The sequence below is a fragment of the Passer domesticus genome, chromosome Z (genome assembly GCF_036417665.1).
Source record: "Passer domesticus isolate bPasDom1 chromosome Z, bPasDom1.hap1, whole genome shotgun sequence".
In the NCBI taxonomy this organism is placed as follows: domain Eukaryota; kingdom Metazoa; phylum Chordata; class Aves; order Passeriformes; family Passeridae; genus Passer; species Passer domesticus.
This window is the reverse complement of record NC_087512.1, coordinates 18,673,045-18,688,338: the sequence shown is the minus strand read 5'-3', so window position 1 is coordinate 18,688,338 and position 15,294 is coordinate 18,673,045. Positions and strand designations below refer to the sequence as shown.

General features: G+C 42.3%; 1 protein-coding gene across 4 annotated transcripts in view; it reads right to left on the bottom strand.

Annotated features, from left to right (window-relative positions):
• Nucleotides 1-12,738, bottom strand: part of IL31RA (interleukin 31 receptor A) — a 40,111-nt gene extending 27,373 nt beyond the window's left edge. Inside the window, exon 1 of one of the 4 annotated variants that reach the window (XM_064404332.1) lies at nucleotides 12,697-12,738. The gene's annotated coding sequence lies outside the window, so the exon portion shown is untranslated. Of the gene's footprint in view, nucleotides 1-7,379; nucleotides 7,571-7,612; nucleotides 7,812-12,063; nucleotides 12,087-12,696 lie in introns of those variants that run through there. The other 3 variants (XM_064404334.1, XM_064404331.1, XM_064404333.1) reach the window with 3 other exon arrangements.
• Between the last annotated feature and the right edge of the window lie 2,556 nt (nucleotides 12,739-15,294).

The window sequence follows — 15,294 nt, the reverse complement described above, 5'->3', positions numbered from 1 at the left end:
TGCATCCTTCCATTCCAGCACTCCAGCCACAGGAACCATCCCACCACGTCTCCACTGAGACAGGAAGATCACAGCCCTGCAAGCAAGGCATGTCGGTTCTGCTGATATCCTACATGTGGATTTACTGTTTTTGAGACTATAGGAGACAGAAGAGGCTGCATTTCAGCCAAAATAGTTCAGCTCTTTCCAAGAATAAAGCACACAAAGTTTTTATCACATTCCTTTAACTAGCTCCAGCAATCCCATACTTTCTTAGGAAGGAGTTGGAACTCAGAAGCATTGGCAATCCATAAAAACATTTCTGAATAATGCTTTAGCTGAAAATACTATGACCTATCCCATCACAGCAGAGTACAGAACTGCAAGAACAGGCATGACCAAGCTGGCTGCAATGCCAAGTAGGAAGCCTTTGAAAAATGCTAGTTTCGCATGCACACCAGAAAGCTTAAATAGCTGAAGATTCCATCCACACTCAGCGGCTGCTCCTCATCCTGTAACCATTCTGCACCTTTTCCTCCTCTTCTAGTTCTTCTCTAGTACTCAGCCATATAAGAAGTCACTTCCACTTGCCAAAACAGCAGAAGACTAAGAAAAAAAATACTACATTAGCAAATGTAAGGCGTCTAAGTTGGTGAACGGAGGAGATAACTGGGGTAAAAGAGACCTCCATGACTTTTCCCAGATGTGAGCTGGTTACTTGGCCCAGTCCTCCTGCTTCTACTTTGTCCAGTATCAATTAGCAGCTGTTTATTTGGTATGACAGCTGGTAGTTACTACTTGACACAAACCAAGGTAGTGACTTAGCAGGTCACAATGCTGCTCAAATTTTACATGCTTGTCAGGACACTGATACATGATATGTGACAAGATAGCTCTTGGGCTGTTTACTGAAGAGGCTGTATATGTAAAAGTGATCAAAGAACATGACTGAGTGAAAATTGCACCATATGTGCGTGTTTCACTTAAAGATGCCTATAAAAGCTGTCTTCTTCAAGTGATTAAAAAATAAATTCATCAAAGCAAGACTTTTCCCCATATTATATTTAAGAATATTTATTAATTGCTTTTCTTCTCCATTTCAGGACATGAAACCTTTTTCTATTCAGATCCTATTCCAGGATTTAACTACATGCCTCTGGTATACAGTGTAGATGTTACGCCAAGAATAAATAACATGCCACATCTATAAATGTAAAGACAACATGTCATGGAGTCATTGAATCACAGAATGTTAAGGGTTGGAAGGGATCTTAAAGATCATCTAATCCTAACCCTCCCTTCCATGTTCAGAGACACCTCCCAGTAAACCAGGTTGCTCAAGGCCTTATCCAACCTGGCCTCAAACACTTCCAGGGATGGGGCATCCACAGCTTTCCTGAGCAACTTATTCCAGTATTTCACCACCCTCACAGTAAATAATTTTTTCCTAATATCTAAGCTAAATTTCCCTTCTTTCAGTGTGTACCCATTTCTCCTTGCCCTGTCACTTCAGTTCCTGTCAGAGAATCCCTCTCCAGCTTCCCTGCAGGCCCCTTCAGATACTGGAAGGTGTCTCTGAGATCCCACACAACCTTCTCTTCTCCAGGCTGAGCAACCCCCACTTTTTCAGCCTGTTTTCATAGGAGACATGCTCCAGTCATCTTACAAACCTCATGATCCTTCACTGGACTTGCCCTAGCGGTTCCATGTCCCTCTGATATTGATGACCCGAGCTGGATGCAGTGCTCCACGTGGGGTCTCAGCAGAGCAAAGGAGTACAACTCCTCTCTCAATCTGCTGGCCACACTCCTTTGGATGCAGCCCAGGATTTCCTTGGCTTTCTGGGCTGGGAGCACTCACTGCTGGCTAATGGTGAGTTTTTCATCAGCCACCACCCCCGAGTCCTTCTCCACAGGGCTGCTCTCAATCATTTCTCTGCCCAGCCTGTGGGTGTGTCTGGGATTGTTCCAAGGCAGGTGTAGGACCTTGCACTTGGCTTGCTGAACTCCCTGAGCTTTGCATGGTCCCACCTCTCAAGCCTGTCCAGGTCCCTGTGAATGCCATCCCTTCCCTCCCCTGTGCCCACTGCCCCACCCAGCTCAGTGTCATCAGCAAACTGCTGAGACTGCCCTCGGTCCCACTGTCCATGTCACTGACAAAGGTGTGGAATGGCATCAGCCCCAGGACCGACCCCGAGGGACACCACTCGTCACTGGTCTCCATGCAGACACGGAGCTGTTGACCACAACTCCTTGTGTGTGGCCATCCAGCCAGTTCTTTATCCACTGGTCTTTCCATCAAATCCACATCTCCCCAACACAGAGACAAGGATGGCAAGTTGGGACAGTGTCAAATTCTTTGCTTAGGTCCAGATGGACCTAATGGGAGTTGCTCTGCCCTTGTCCACCAAAGCTGCAACGCCCCATCATAGAACACCACTAAATTTTCCAGGCATGGTTTGCCCTTAGTAAAGCTATGTTGGTTGTCACCAATCACCTCCTTGTTTTCCATGTGCCTTAGTGACATGGACATGCACCTCCATGTGCCATGTGACAGTTTCCAGGAGAATCTGCTCCATGATCTTTCCTGGCACAGAGGAGAGACTGCTCTGCAGTTCTATGACGCTTCTGCATTCCCTTTTCTTAAAATGGAGTTTATAGTTCCCTTTTTACAGTCATCAAGACACTTCATTTGACAGCCACAATTTTTCAAAAATTATATATAGTGGTTTAGGAGCTTCTTCTGCCATCTCCCTCAGGACCCACAGATGAATCTTATTGAATCCTATGGATTTGTGCACATTCAGGTTACTTAGATGGTCTCACACTTGATCTTCTCCTAGGAAAGGGGGTTTAGGCTCTTCATTCTCCCAGTCTCTGCATTTGCCATTCTTCACCTGATTAACATGGCTGGAACTTTGCTGTTTAAGAGGCTGTTGAGAACCTCAGCCTTCTCTTTGCCCAGGGCATCCATGACTCCCATTTCCTTTTGAAGAGGGCCTAACCTTTCTCTTTCATGCAACATATCCATGGACACAAGGTGCACAGTGCCCAGTACAGGGGACAACCCCTGCCCTGGCCCTGCTGCCCACACCATGGCTGATCCAGGCCAGCATGCCATTGGCCTTCTTGGCCACCTGGGCACAGCCTGGCTCATGTTCAGCTGCTGTCAGCAGCACCCCCAGGTCCTTTCCAGCCTCTCTGTCCCAGGCTGTTGTGACCCAAGGGCAGGACTCAGCACTTGGCCTTGTTGAGCCTCACACCACTGGCCTCAGCCCATTGATGCAGCCTGTCCAGATCCCTCTGCAGAGCCTTCCTGCCCTCCAGCAGATCAACTCCTGCCCAACTTGGTTTCACCTGCAAACTGACTGAGCATACCCTTGGATCCCCTTGTAAGGATCAGCAATAAAGATTCTGAACAGGATAAGGCCCCCGTTCTGAGCTTTAGGGAACCTTATTTGCAACCAGCTGCCAAGTGGATGTGACACCATGCAGCAGCATTCTTTGTTCCTGTTATCTTCAAAAATTTTTCACATCTTTGCTGGAATGTGACAGGAAATTCTTTACTATAAAGTCTGACACTCTTCTAACAACTATGGAGGAAGAAGATGAAGAGACACCCCTTTTATTTAGTCTTTAGCATCCATTGCTACAGCTCTCCCATGATGACTCCACATGGAGATACAGACCTTGCCCTATGCTCAGCCAGCAAGAACTGAAAGACAGGAGCCTAATCCTTTTCTTTAGCCCACTGGGCCACTCAACTGCAGTGTTCTGCAAAATGCACCTGGAAAAGCAGTAACCATGAGTTTTCGGAACTCCAAGATTCAAATCCATCAGCACTTACACAAGTGTGACACTTCAGAAAAATTATTCAAATATTTACTTCAGCATCCTTTTTGGTAACAGGGTGCATCAGATTCATGATTAGTCAGGACTGTACCAAAGGTGAGAGTACCAGTGAGCATCTGAAGAGGAAAACGCAGGGTTTCCTACATTGGTCAGAGAACACAATGACATGTAAACATAATGGAAGAAGCAGTAACTTTGAGGGACAGCTAATGGGTATTTTCAACTTTTTAACCCCTATGACTTATGCACTGACAAGCCTATCTATGGGAAAAATGACAGACACTGTGACGAAAGATCATGAGCACACTGATTTCATAATCCACAGTCTTTAACTGAGCCAAAAATAGTCACTTGAACCTCAGAGCAGGATGAATTGCATTCAAACATTTACCTTTAAATTAAAAAAACCCCCACGTGTTAGGTGCACTTTCTTCTGGAAAATAAACCTATATGTATTTTAAATTATGATGGCCTACCAGAAAACTTAATGGTATCATAATCTACTAACACCACTTAAAGTAAATAAACTGAAACAATGCATATCTCTTCAGAAAACTATTAAGCTGACAGACATATCTGAAGGAGCCACACAGTGAGGCTCTCAAATGCTGTATCAACTGCTGACCACAGAAACTTGTTCTAAAAACACAGTAACGTCAAGAAAAGAAAAAAAAAAAAAAGAAAAAATCATCATCATGTAAAATGACTTGTTAATTTAAAAACTTCAAACCAACTGGAAACTGAAAAGCAGGAAAGCCATTTTTCATCTTTCAGTCTCTAAATAGCCAATGTAGGCACAAAAGGATAAGATACATTTGTTCCAAAATTCTGAAGGACATAGCAACCAGGAAAAGTCACTTCTGCTAATAACTGCTGATAACAGTTATTTTGCTTAGTATATCCTGGAGTTACAGACGCAAAACATGTTTTGAGAAAGCCTTCGTTGTCTTATAAAACAGCACACTGAATATTCATACATTATAAGACAAAATACTGTTACATTGGAATTTAAATCAAACTTTTAACTACATGAGCTGGATACTAATAGGAAAAAATAGAATATAACTCATTATAATAACATATAATAACAAGTAATTTTATAAATATTGATGTATAAAATGCTCAGATAGATAAAAAAGCTTCAAAACAGGTGTTCTTTTACTAATCAATGCATTGTACCTCATAAAGGAAAGAGAATTTTCATGCAAAATACTTAAAAGTTACAAACACAAAACAAGTTTTACTTTCCTTATCTTTATATATGGGTCACTTCTTTAATTTTCACTATATGATTTCATCCAATTTGCTAGTGCTCACTAAAAGAGGCCATCAGGATCACTAGAACTAAATGGTTATATTACCAGACATCATTTTGCTTTCAGGCACCATCCTCCCTTGCTCTTTTTTCACTGACAAAGAAAAACCAGACAAGCTACGGTTTAAAGAGAGCTCCTGTACACAACTGGTCTTGGAGCAAACCTCCTTTGGCTCATTGTCTGTGTGACTACAAAATCTGTGTGGGCTACAAGGGTCTACTTTGAGAGATGATTTTGCATCAGATGTTTCAGCAAGTATGATGTTATTAGACAATGGCTGCCTTCGTGCTCCTTTGTGTTGGTGGAGAACACGCTGTCTCTGGTGTGGCAAGCAACTGGGTGAGCAAAATGATGGGCAAGGTAGGAGGATCCGTGCACTGAACTCTATAAAGAAACATAGAGCTCTCACTGAAAAGAGGGTAACCAGACCAAATTATTTTATGCTTGTCAGATTCAGGTGGCTTCAATTTGTATTGTACAGAATACACACCTGTCAGAAAATCAGAAGGAAGACTCGCTCTACTACTTCAGAGCATTTGTTTACCCTTGCCAGTCTTGCCTTTCAAATTAAGAGTGGAACTAGATGTAAAACACACATCTACTTAAATAATATTAATAAAACAAATTTTGGAAGAAAGCAAATATGTTTCTGGACTGCTATGGAGTCAGCTACACCTCAAAATGCAGAATATAGTTATAATCACTGCAGTACTGCAAGTAGAAGAACACAGAACACAGTGCAGACATAAGAAGGCAAAAGAACAAAATAAGCACAAAACTTCACTTTTATACTTTCTTCACACTCAAAAAAGATGACCATGACCCTGAAACGTACCTGTACATGTAATATATTAAATGTCTGAAAAATATATTTAATAATGTATTTTAGAAAACATTAAAACTCAGACTCATTGCATAACCCTGCTGCTTCAGATCAGCTCCTAAGGGTTATATATCCTGCTTTTCTTTACTATCTATGCTGTAAACTTTATTAACATTACTTCTGTAGCTTAGTCAAAACTGCAAGGCAAAACATGGCACAGAAGTGAGAAATCGGGCTCGAAACACTACTGAACACATTTAGGTTTTAACTTCTCTTAGTATGGCATGTTTTAATTGAAAACGTCCCCTACAAGCACTAAATCGTGCAAAAATTCCTCAGGTTTAAATGATTATTACAGTAAAATCAAGATCTTTAATCTTCAATACTGTAACCTCTATGATATAAGCCCATTGCTTCTTTTCCCCTTTTTACTCCTTTTGAGACCTGTTTTATTACAGATTAGGCTCTGACAGAAAAATCTGAACTGACTACACCATTCTTCCACTCAATACATGAAGCTTCCTTCAAGCACAAAAACATTCTCTTGCCCAGTTTCTTAATTCAAAGATAGAGTCCAGAAGTTGTATTTCAACTATTTTAGGCAATCATAGAATCATTTTGGTTCCAGAAAACCATCAAGTGCAACCATTAACACAGCACTGCCAAGTCCAGCGCTAACCCCTATTCCCAAGTGCCACATCTACAAGCCTTTTAGATACCTCCAGGGACAATGACTCCACCACTTTCCCAGGCAGCCTGTTCCAGTACTTGACAACTTTTTCTGACAATAAAGTTTTCCTAATATCCAATCTAAACCTTTCCTGGTGCAACTTCCAGCAATTTCTTTGTTCGTTGCTTATAACCTGGGAGAAGAGACTGACCCTCATCTCACGACCTCCTCTCAGGCAGTTGTAGAGAGTGACAAGGTCACCCCTGAGCCTCCTTTTCTCCAGGATAAACACCCCCAGCTCCCTCAGCTGCTCCTCACCAGACCCGTGCTCCAGACCCTCCACTCCCAAAAGACAAATCATGCAGTCCATTACAGGTGAGAAGGCAAGTAACACTTCCCCAGTTTAAGCATGAAGATGATACTCACTATGGATATGTACACAGGCACATTACAAAAATATTTTTCTCAGAAGGCAGAAATTGCAAACATTGAAGAATCCTAGGACCAGTACATTTAAATCGGATTCATCACTTAGAGAAAATCAGAGTGAATACAAATTAAGCTGAGAGCAATTAAATCAGAACTTTTCCTTCCTCTGATGATTGCATACATTGCAAACATTTTGAGAACTGACTCTTAATCATTACACACACTAGGAAAACCACTGCCAAGCATCTGTATTGCATTCTTTAGAAAACGAGAGAAATGCAATGAGCTAAACAGAAAGTTTCAATTCTTACTATCTCACGGACTTGAAAGAAACAAACCAAAAGGATCGTTTTGGCCCGAAGAGACACAGAAGCATGTCCTGCCCCAAGTCTGGGACGAACGCCTGGAGAGATGCGAATGCAAGCAGGCTTCACTGCTAGGGATCCACGGGAGTAACAGTCCGGGCAGGAGTTTCACACACTCCCACTTCATATAAATGAACGTGAGCAGAGACCCCTCTGCTGAAAACATATTTTTCACTTACCTCAGCTGCAGAACGCGCGCTTGTTTTAACAGGGGCCTCTGCCTCCCCGCGAGAAAGGACGGACAAAATAGGAAGTTGCCCGGCAGAGCACAAGTCACGCTTTTTCCTGTAATTCTGAAGGCCAGAACCCCCCACGCCCGCCGCCGGGACCAGGGGGGTCGGACTCAGCTCCAGAGGCCCTCACGGCCGGATGCTCCGCCCTGCCCGGAGCCCCGACAGGCGCTCGATCCCCGGGGCCACCCGCCGGCCCTCCGCACCCCGACCGCCCTCTCCGCCCCCCGACAGCCCCCGCCCGGCCCCGCGGCCCCCGCAGCTCCCGGGATGGGATGGGATGGGATGGGATGGGATGGGATGGGATGGGATGGGATGGGATGGGATGGGATGGGATGGGATGGGATGGGATGGGATGGGATGGGATGGGATGGGATGGGATGGGATGGGCGGGGCGGGGACGCGGCCCCGCCGCCGCACAGGCTGTGAGGGCGCGCCCGCCGCAGCCCCGCCGCTCCCTCCAGCCGTGCGGCGGCGTACGCAGCGACATTTTGCACTCACGCTTAAGCACCTCATGCATCATTTAGGGCACAGGCAGCGGAATAAAGCAAGTGGTGATCCCTTTTAAAAGTAACAAATGTATTCCACTTAATGGCTTGGAAGAAGACTGCAGCCGTCAGCAACATAACTGACTGCAGCAACAGGACTGAAAATCAGAAAGAACTTTGCAGTGAAGATGCTGTGAAGTTAGTAAATGGAAATCCGAAGTCCCTAGTTAATGTGCCTCCTACTAAGCACTGACAGTCCTTGCTAAGCAGATACTCTCCAAGCACAGATACTGAATTTTAATAACGCAATCAGCACATCAAGAGGTCGTGGTCCCAGTTCAGGAAGAGATCCATTACAGACAGCAAGCTGTTTATCCTGCACCAGTGTCACACACAAGAAGCCGTAGATTGACTCCTTTCGACTTCCATGACTTATGCACCTCAGGTTTTTTCAAGCTATTTTAACATGCTGACTCCACACCCACTCCAACTTCCAGATCACTCATTAGCCTTCACCCTCTACAGCTAATCATCAGACTCAGCCAGTTAGCCCATTTACTTCTCTTTTTATTTTTGAATGGTGTTGCCATCTCTCCACCCCCATAACCTCCGTGTAACACTGCATTGTAAACTGCTTTAAAGTTTTTTTAATTCCCCTTGCTATTTAGAAGTATACATTAGCATGGATAGTGATATTTTGATAACTTGCATTTGTTTTACTATGAGGTAATAGATGAAATAGAAATGTGGTTCAAAAGAAGGAGATGTAAACTGTAACCTAAGTGGTCTTTTTGGATTTTTTTTCTTTAATGACAACATAAGAAAGGGCAGGACTAGATCCTTAATTATGTTTAATTATTGAACCTCTATTCTGGACTTGGTCTGATTAGTTGCCTGTTCTCACACATTAATACATGAATTTCACTGACACACTGAAAGTTGGCTGCTCAATCTTTCAAAATCATGAAAAGCCACACCAGACCTAAAAGACTAGTTAAACGTTTTCTTAACTTTCAAAAACCTTTAGTGATCCCTCTGCCTGCCTCAGGGCTATGTACATGCTTACATTAAGGCTTCCGCAGTCGTAAATGTTTGGTTGTGGACTAGACAGTAGCACTTAGGAGATTCCAGGATCCAGAGGGCACTTAATGATAGCATCAGTAACTGTTTCAGCTATTACCTTTTGTAGGAAGTTAATAGCAAAGAGAAAAACTTCTCAGAAAGGTAATATCATTTACCAAAAGTTATTTGGCACAGAAGAATGGAAACCTTTAGAGTACAATAGAAATCCTGCCAAAAAATGTGTTCCATATCCACATTTACAGACACTTTCATCCACTTTGCACATTAATGTTCTAGAAGAATTAACTTTTCCATCCTGAGGGTGGGAGCAAAATGAAGCTACTGTTCCTGAAACACAAGGAAGGAAGTGCCTTCCACAGAAAGACTCGACTGTTTTCATTGCTGATGCCTCTCTGTTGTTTGGGCTGGTGATTCAGTGGTAACTGCTCCAGAGATTGGTTAATCCCAGATGGTACCCCTTCTTAAAGGGAAGTATTTTCACTGTCTATGTTGGCAGGGTAAGACAGGAGACTGCAGAACCACTGCTAGAAATCTTCGCCCTCATTGGAAATTGATTTGTTACCGGTAGTAGTTCAGTTTTGAAAAACATTTATCTTCTGTATTATGTATGACCACACCCTATAAAATTACTGACCACTGTATAATTACTGTGAGCCTGTATTAATTAACACATGGGCACAGAATAGAGCATTTTGTAGTTCAGTGGAAAAATTAGGTGCATTTTCATTGACCAGTCTGCAAATTGACCTTGCAGCATTTAATCGTGCAGTCTTAGCAAAAGCAGCTTCAATGGAAAACATAATACTGAGTTTTAACCCAGGAAGCTGCAGAGTTGGTTTTAACCAAGAAACTCATTAGGCTGATCTCTGCCTGGGCCAATGACTCAAACCACTTCATTCCTCTAAATGTAAAGAGGAGGGCATGATAACAGACTTCCATTGACTTATGGCATTGCAAGACACAAATAAAAATCATGAGTGTCCTTCTATTCCCTACCGATTTCACTCATGGGGAAGAAAAATCCAGTGAAACCAGTCTGATTTTGATCTCAATTTCCAAATATGCATAATTCCACTTTTCAGTGAGTAGCTTGTCATTAGAAATCTACTAGCATCAACCTCCATGCAAGGCTGTATTCAAGAGGTAAAAAATTACCTATGCTGTTCTTAAATTTCACTTTAATGCATCATAAAAATTCAACAACAGCAGTACCCTCAAAACCATGCTCTTAACTTACTGGTTTATGACTATAGCCTTAGTTTAAATGCAACACATTGTCCAAGCTTATGTAACATATCATTGAATAAGCAACAATAATGGGTGTGACAACCCACTGTTAAGGGGAAGGAAGCACCTAAGATCTGTAAGTGTTCACTGGTCAAAAGGAACAAGTCAAAGGGTACAAAATCAATCAGAAAGTTTTACTAGTAAATTACACATTTGGCATGGAAATTGGTGCTAGTCCCTGACCTACCATATAAGCACACAGCACTGGGTTTTTGATAAAGGCGTGGGGGGGAGAGAGAAAGGACCTTCACAATCCATCAAGTGCCTACAGTCAGCATCACTACAGTGGACACAAATAAAACTATGTCAAATTAGAGCCAGAGGCAGACTCTACAAACTGCTCAAACCTTATAAAAGGCATAAGAAATGTGCCAATTACTATGTTGTTCAGTGTGCAACTACCAACATTTAATACACACAGAAAGGTTTTAATGCCTAAGTGCAAATATGTGAGCATCTTTTTCATCCATTTCATCTTTCACTCTACAGAAGATTTATTTCTCAAGAAAAGCATCAGGTATTTTGCTAAGAAGGCCAAAATGCTGTTATCAATTTCAGAACAGAGCATTATACAATACTTCCTTCCTGTCACATCTTCCTTCACAGCATTGCGACATCACAACAGCTCTAATTGCAATCCAATAAAATGCTGGCAAAGAAGGGATGGCTTTATTCCCAAAGTAATGTCTTCAGTGGTTTATTACAGAATTTTTTTACAGTTTTTCATCTTATGGTAATTTAAGATTCACAGGCCTTTTACTACAATTGCAACAACAGCTAAACATAATGAAACCCATTTGTACAAACAGGCTGAAAGAATTACTGAAAATCCCAGTGGCTTTAATAGCTGGATGACAAAATTTCATTTCTTGTAATTTTCCACCCCAAGACCACAGTGAACAGACTCTTTATGACAACTTCAATCAGCACAAGTTAGTGCTGGCAGAGAGGCACTGAGAAGGCAAAGCTGCAGCAGTTTGTAGTAAGCACCTGCAATGAAGTAAGTTTCTCACATACACTTCAACAAAGAACACAGAAAAAGAAAGAGGCTATATAGATGAGAACAGCTTATCATACAGATATTCTTCTCTTACACCTACCACTGCCTACTAAATCATAGCACAATATGCCATGTTGACTCATTTTTTGAACAATGCCAGGGATTGCAACTCAATCATGAACCTAGGGAGCCAGATCCCATTCTTAAAGACTTGTTTCTTAAGTTTTTCCTAATATCCAATATAAACCTCCCCTGATACAACCTATTCCATCTGTCATAGAACCACAGAATCGTTAACATTGGAATAGACCTTGAGTCCAACATTGAGTCCAGCCTTTAATCAAACACCACTCTGTCAACTAAACCACAGCACTAAGGGCCAACTCCAGGTGGTGTTTGAAATCTTCCATGCATGGTGACTCCATCAACTCCCTAGATAGCCCAATCCAATGCCTAATCACCCAACCTGAATGCCCCCTGAGGTTAAAGCCACTTCCATTCACCCTGTGAGTAGTTGCCTGGGAGAAGAGACTGAGCCCCACCTGGATACAACCTCTGTTTAGGTCACCCCTGATCCTCCTTTTCTCCAAGACAAACACCCCCAGCTCCCTCAGCTGCTCCTCACAGGACTTGTGCTCCAGACCCTGCCCCAGCTCCACTGCCCTTCTCTGCACTCTCTCCAGCTCCTCAGTGTCTTTCTTGCACTGAGGGCCCAGCACTGGACACAGCACTGGAGCTGTGGCCTCAGCAGTGCCCAGTACAGGGGACAATCCCTGCCCTGGCCCTGCTGCCCACACCATGGCTGTTCCAGGCCAGGATGCCATTGGCCTTCTTGGCCACCTGGGCACATCCTGGCTCATGTTCAGCTGCTGTCAGCAGCACCCCCAGGTCCTTTCCAGCCTCTCTGTCCCAGCCTGTGGCACTGCCTGGGGCTGTTGTGACCCAAGGGCAGAACCCAGCACTGGCCTTGTTGAACCTCACCCCACTGGCCTCAGCCCATGATCCAGCCTGTCCAGATCCTTTGCAGAGCCTTCCTGCCCTCCAGCAGATCAACACTCCCATACAGTTTTATTTCATCTATGAACTGACAGTACACTCAATCCCCTCATCCAGGTCATTAACAAAGATTTTAAACAGAAGTGCTCCCAGTACTGACTGAGCCAGGGGAACCCCACCTGTGACCAGGCACCGCTGGAAATTACTCCACTCAACACCACTCTCAAGACCTGGACATCCTGTAAGTTTTTACCCAGTGGACAGTGCACCTGTCCATGCCTGGACTGCCACATTTTCCATGAGAATCCTGTGGGAAACTGTGTCAGGGGCTTTATTACATGTAGCTGACACTAAGTTCTTTGTGAAACCATTCAGAATGGAAAACAGTAAGAGGTAAAACACTAACAAACCTCTAACCGGCAAATCTGAGGTAAATCTTGGTGACTGAAGAACACAATATGGAAGCACAACTGCTTTTTATAAAATTAAATATCCATAGCTTGGAGAGGAGTTACAGCACAAAGCACAACCAACCTGAATTTAGACATTGAAGGTACTCACTAGGGCACCAAATTTCTGGAATAGGAAAAACACTTTAGAACATGTTTTAGACACACAACTTGTTTCCAAGTCTCTGAAATTCCTATTAAGATTCATAGAATGATTTGAGCTCCTCTCTTTCCTACCTGCCTACCCACAAGTGTACCTTCCAAGGAGTCAAGAGACCAAGTCTTCACATGGTGAGGCTGGGCTTTTTTGTTGCTGTGGTCTGAGGTCAGGTTTCTTCTTATAACTCAACAGATGTCTTATGAAGGGCATGCTAGTATTTAGTCAAGACTAACAGGCTACCATTACATACACCTTGCAATCAACCACTCCTTTGCACTCTTAAATTGTATAGATTGTACTTGCAATCTACATGCACAAAAATTCTCTCAGTGGTTCAGAGAGAGTGGGTTACATATTCACCACTCTAGAAAGTAAATGTTAATAAAGCAAGTATATTAATTTTTAGAAGTGATCTCTAAATGAGCTGATCAACTACGACAAAAAAGTTTCTATTGCAAGCTCAAATTCATTTGTTCTGGTAAAAAATGTTTCTTTGCTTAGTACATTTGTGTATGCTTCATATGACCTTATAATTACAGAACCTTTTAAGGAAACCTAGGTCTTCAATATAATTTAATTTGACTGGCATATTTATACCAAGAATCCCACAAAATACTGCTACAGGAATGGCTTCACAGTTTCAACTGATTCGTGATAATGCTCCTGAAGAAGAAACCCAGTTTTTTTAAGCAGTAGGAGTGAGTGGAGGGGCAGAGCTGATGAAGACAAAGAATTATTGAGACAGAATTGACAAATCATCTGCCTGTTTTCATCTCCCTGCTACTATTGGTAAGGGAAGACCACTAAGAGGCCAAAGTTGAGTCAACTTCTTTCAGTATAAACCTCATTCATCTTTCCAGGACACAAAATCTTTGTTAACAACCATCCCATCTCCTATGACCATGCATATTTCATTTTGAAGAGTGGAGGATGAGTGAAGCACAGCATTCTTTGAAGTTGGGAGATATTTAAGGATTGGGTATTGAAAACTATTTTATGTGACTTGGTTAAAGGAGGGGGGAAAAGAAACAGTGCAAGGAAATCCTGCTTGATAGTACTGCACTTCAGGGAGAATGACAAGTTCATACAACACTGAAATCAGCTGACTATAGCCATTGCCCATAGTATTCTAAGACAGTGTCAGCAGGCAACATGTACATTTGCAGTGAGAAAATAATTCTCATTTATATATTCTTAGTTATAGATGGATATCAGGTTCTGAAAAGCAAGTCAGATTTATTTAGAAGCATAAAGAGGAAGAGGTATTTTCAGCTAAATAATCTGTCAATTCTGAACAAAGAGATGACTCTCCTTGAATAGTCAAGGGGAGTCTTGACTACAAAGTAGTTCCTCTAAGTGTCCTTTGGTAACAGATAATATTTTTTTGCTTAATAAAAAGAAATAAAAGCCAAACTCATTACCTTCAGAAATGACAAAGACTCTACCACAGTTAATTTGAAGGAAATAAGCAGCATAAAATAAAAAACACTTAATGCTTGTATTTCAAGCACTACTGAACTATTGTCCTGAATTACTTCTACTGATTTCAACATTTTCCTTAAGCTTGCTGGAAAAGAATACAAGTATCAGGAAAATTTGAAGAGAACGTGCTAAAATGTAAGATTCCCACAAGATTCCTTGGTCCAAACTCCATAGTCAAATGATTTCATCTACTGTTATTTATTAGTTAATGGAGTTAAGCCATGGAGACCGTCATACCATAAAACCCTCAGATAACTGAGAGTGTATAAGAAATGTTATTGCCAAAGACTAAAACTAAACACACACAGTGGAAGTCACACAAAAAAAGTAAAATTTGTAATGACAGAACTATTTTTACCTTTCACAATTTCTGAAGTACAGGACAATGTACAGACATTCACATTTGACCAAGACCTGTCAATTTATGGTGTCACTGAAGAAGTTATGACAGATGTCAAATATCCTCCTCTTGAGTCAGCAGGGAATTCCTGCAACTGCTGGACAGCACACTGAAATTACTAAACTTGGCTAACGGAAAAAAAACTCCTTATTACCTAACATCGAAGCTTACCCTTTGTCTTAAATCAGAGGAATACAGGCTTTGCATAAAGCCAGCTGACATACTGAAAATATTCAGCAAGCTTTCTTTTTCTTCCCAGTCCTTTAACTGAGGTCAGTGAAGAGAG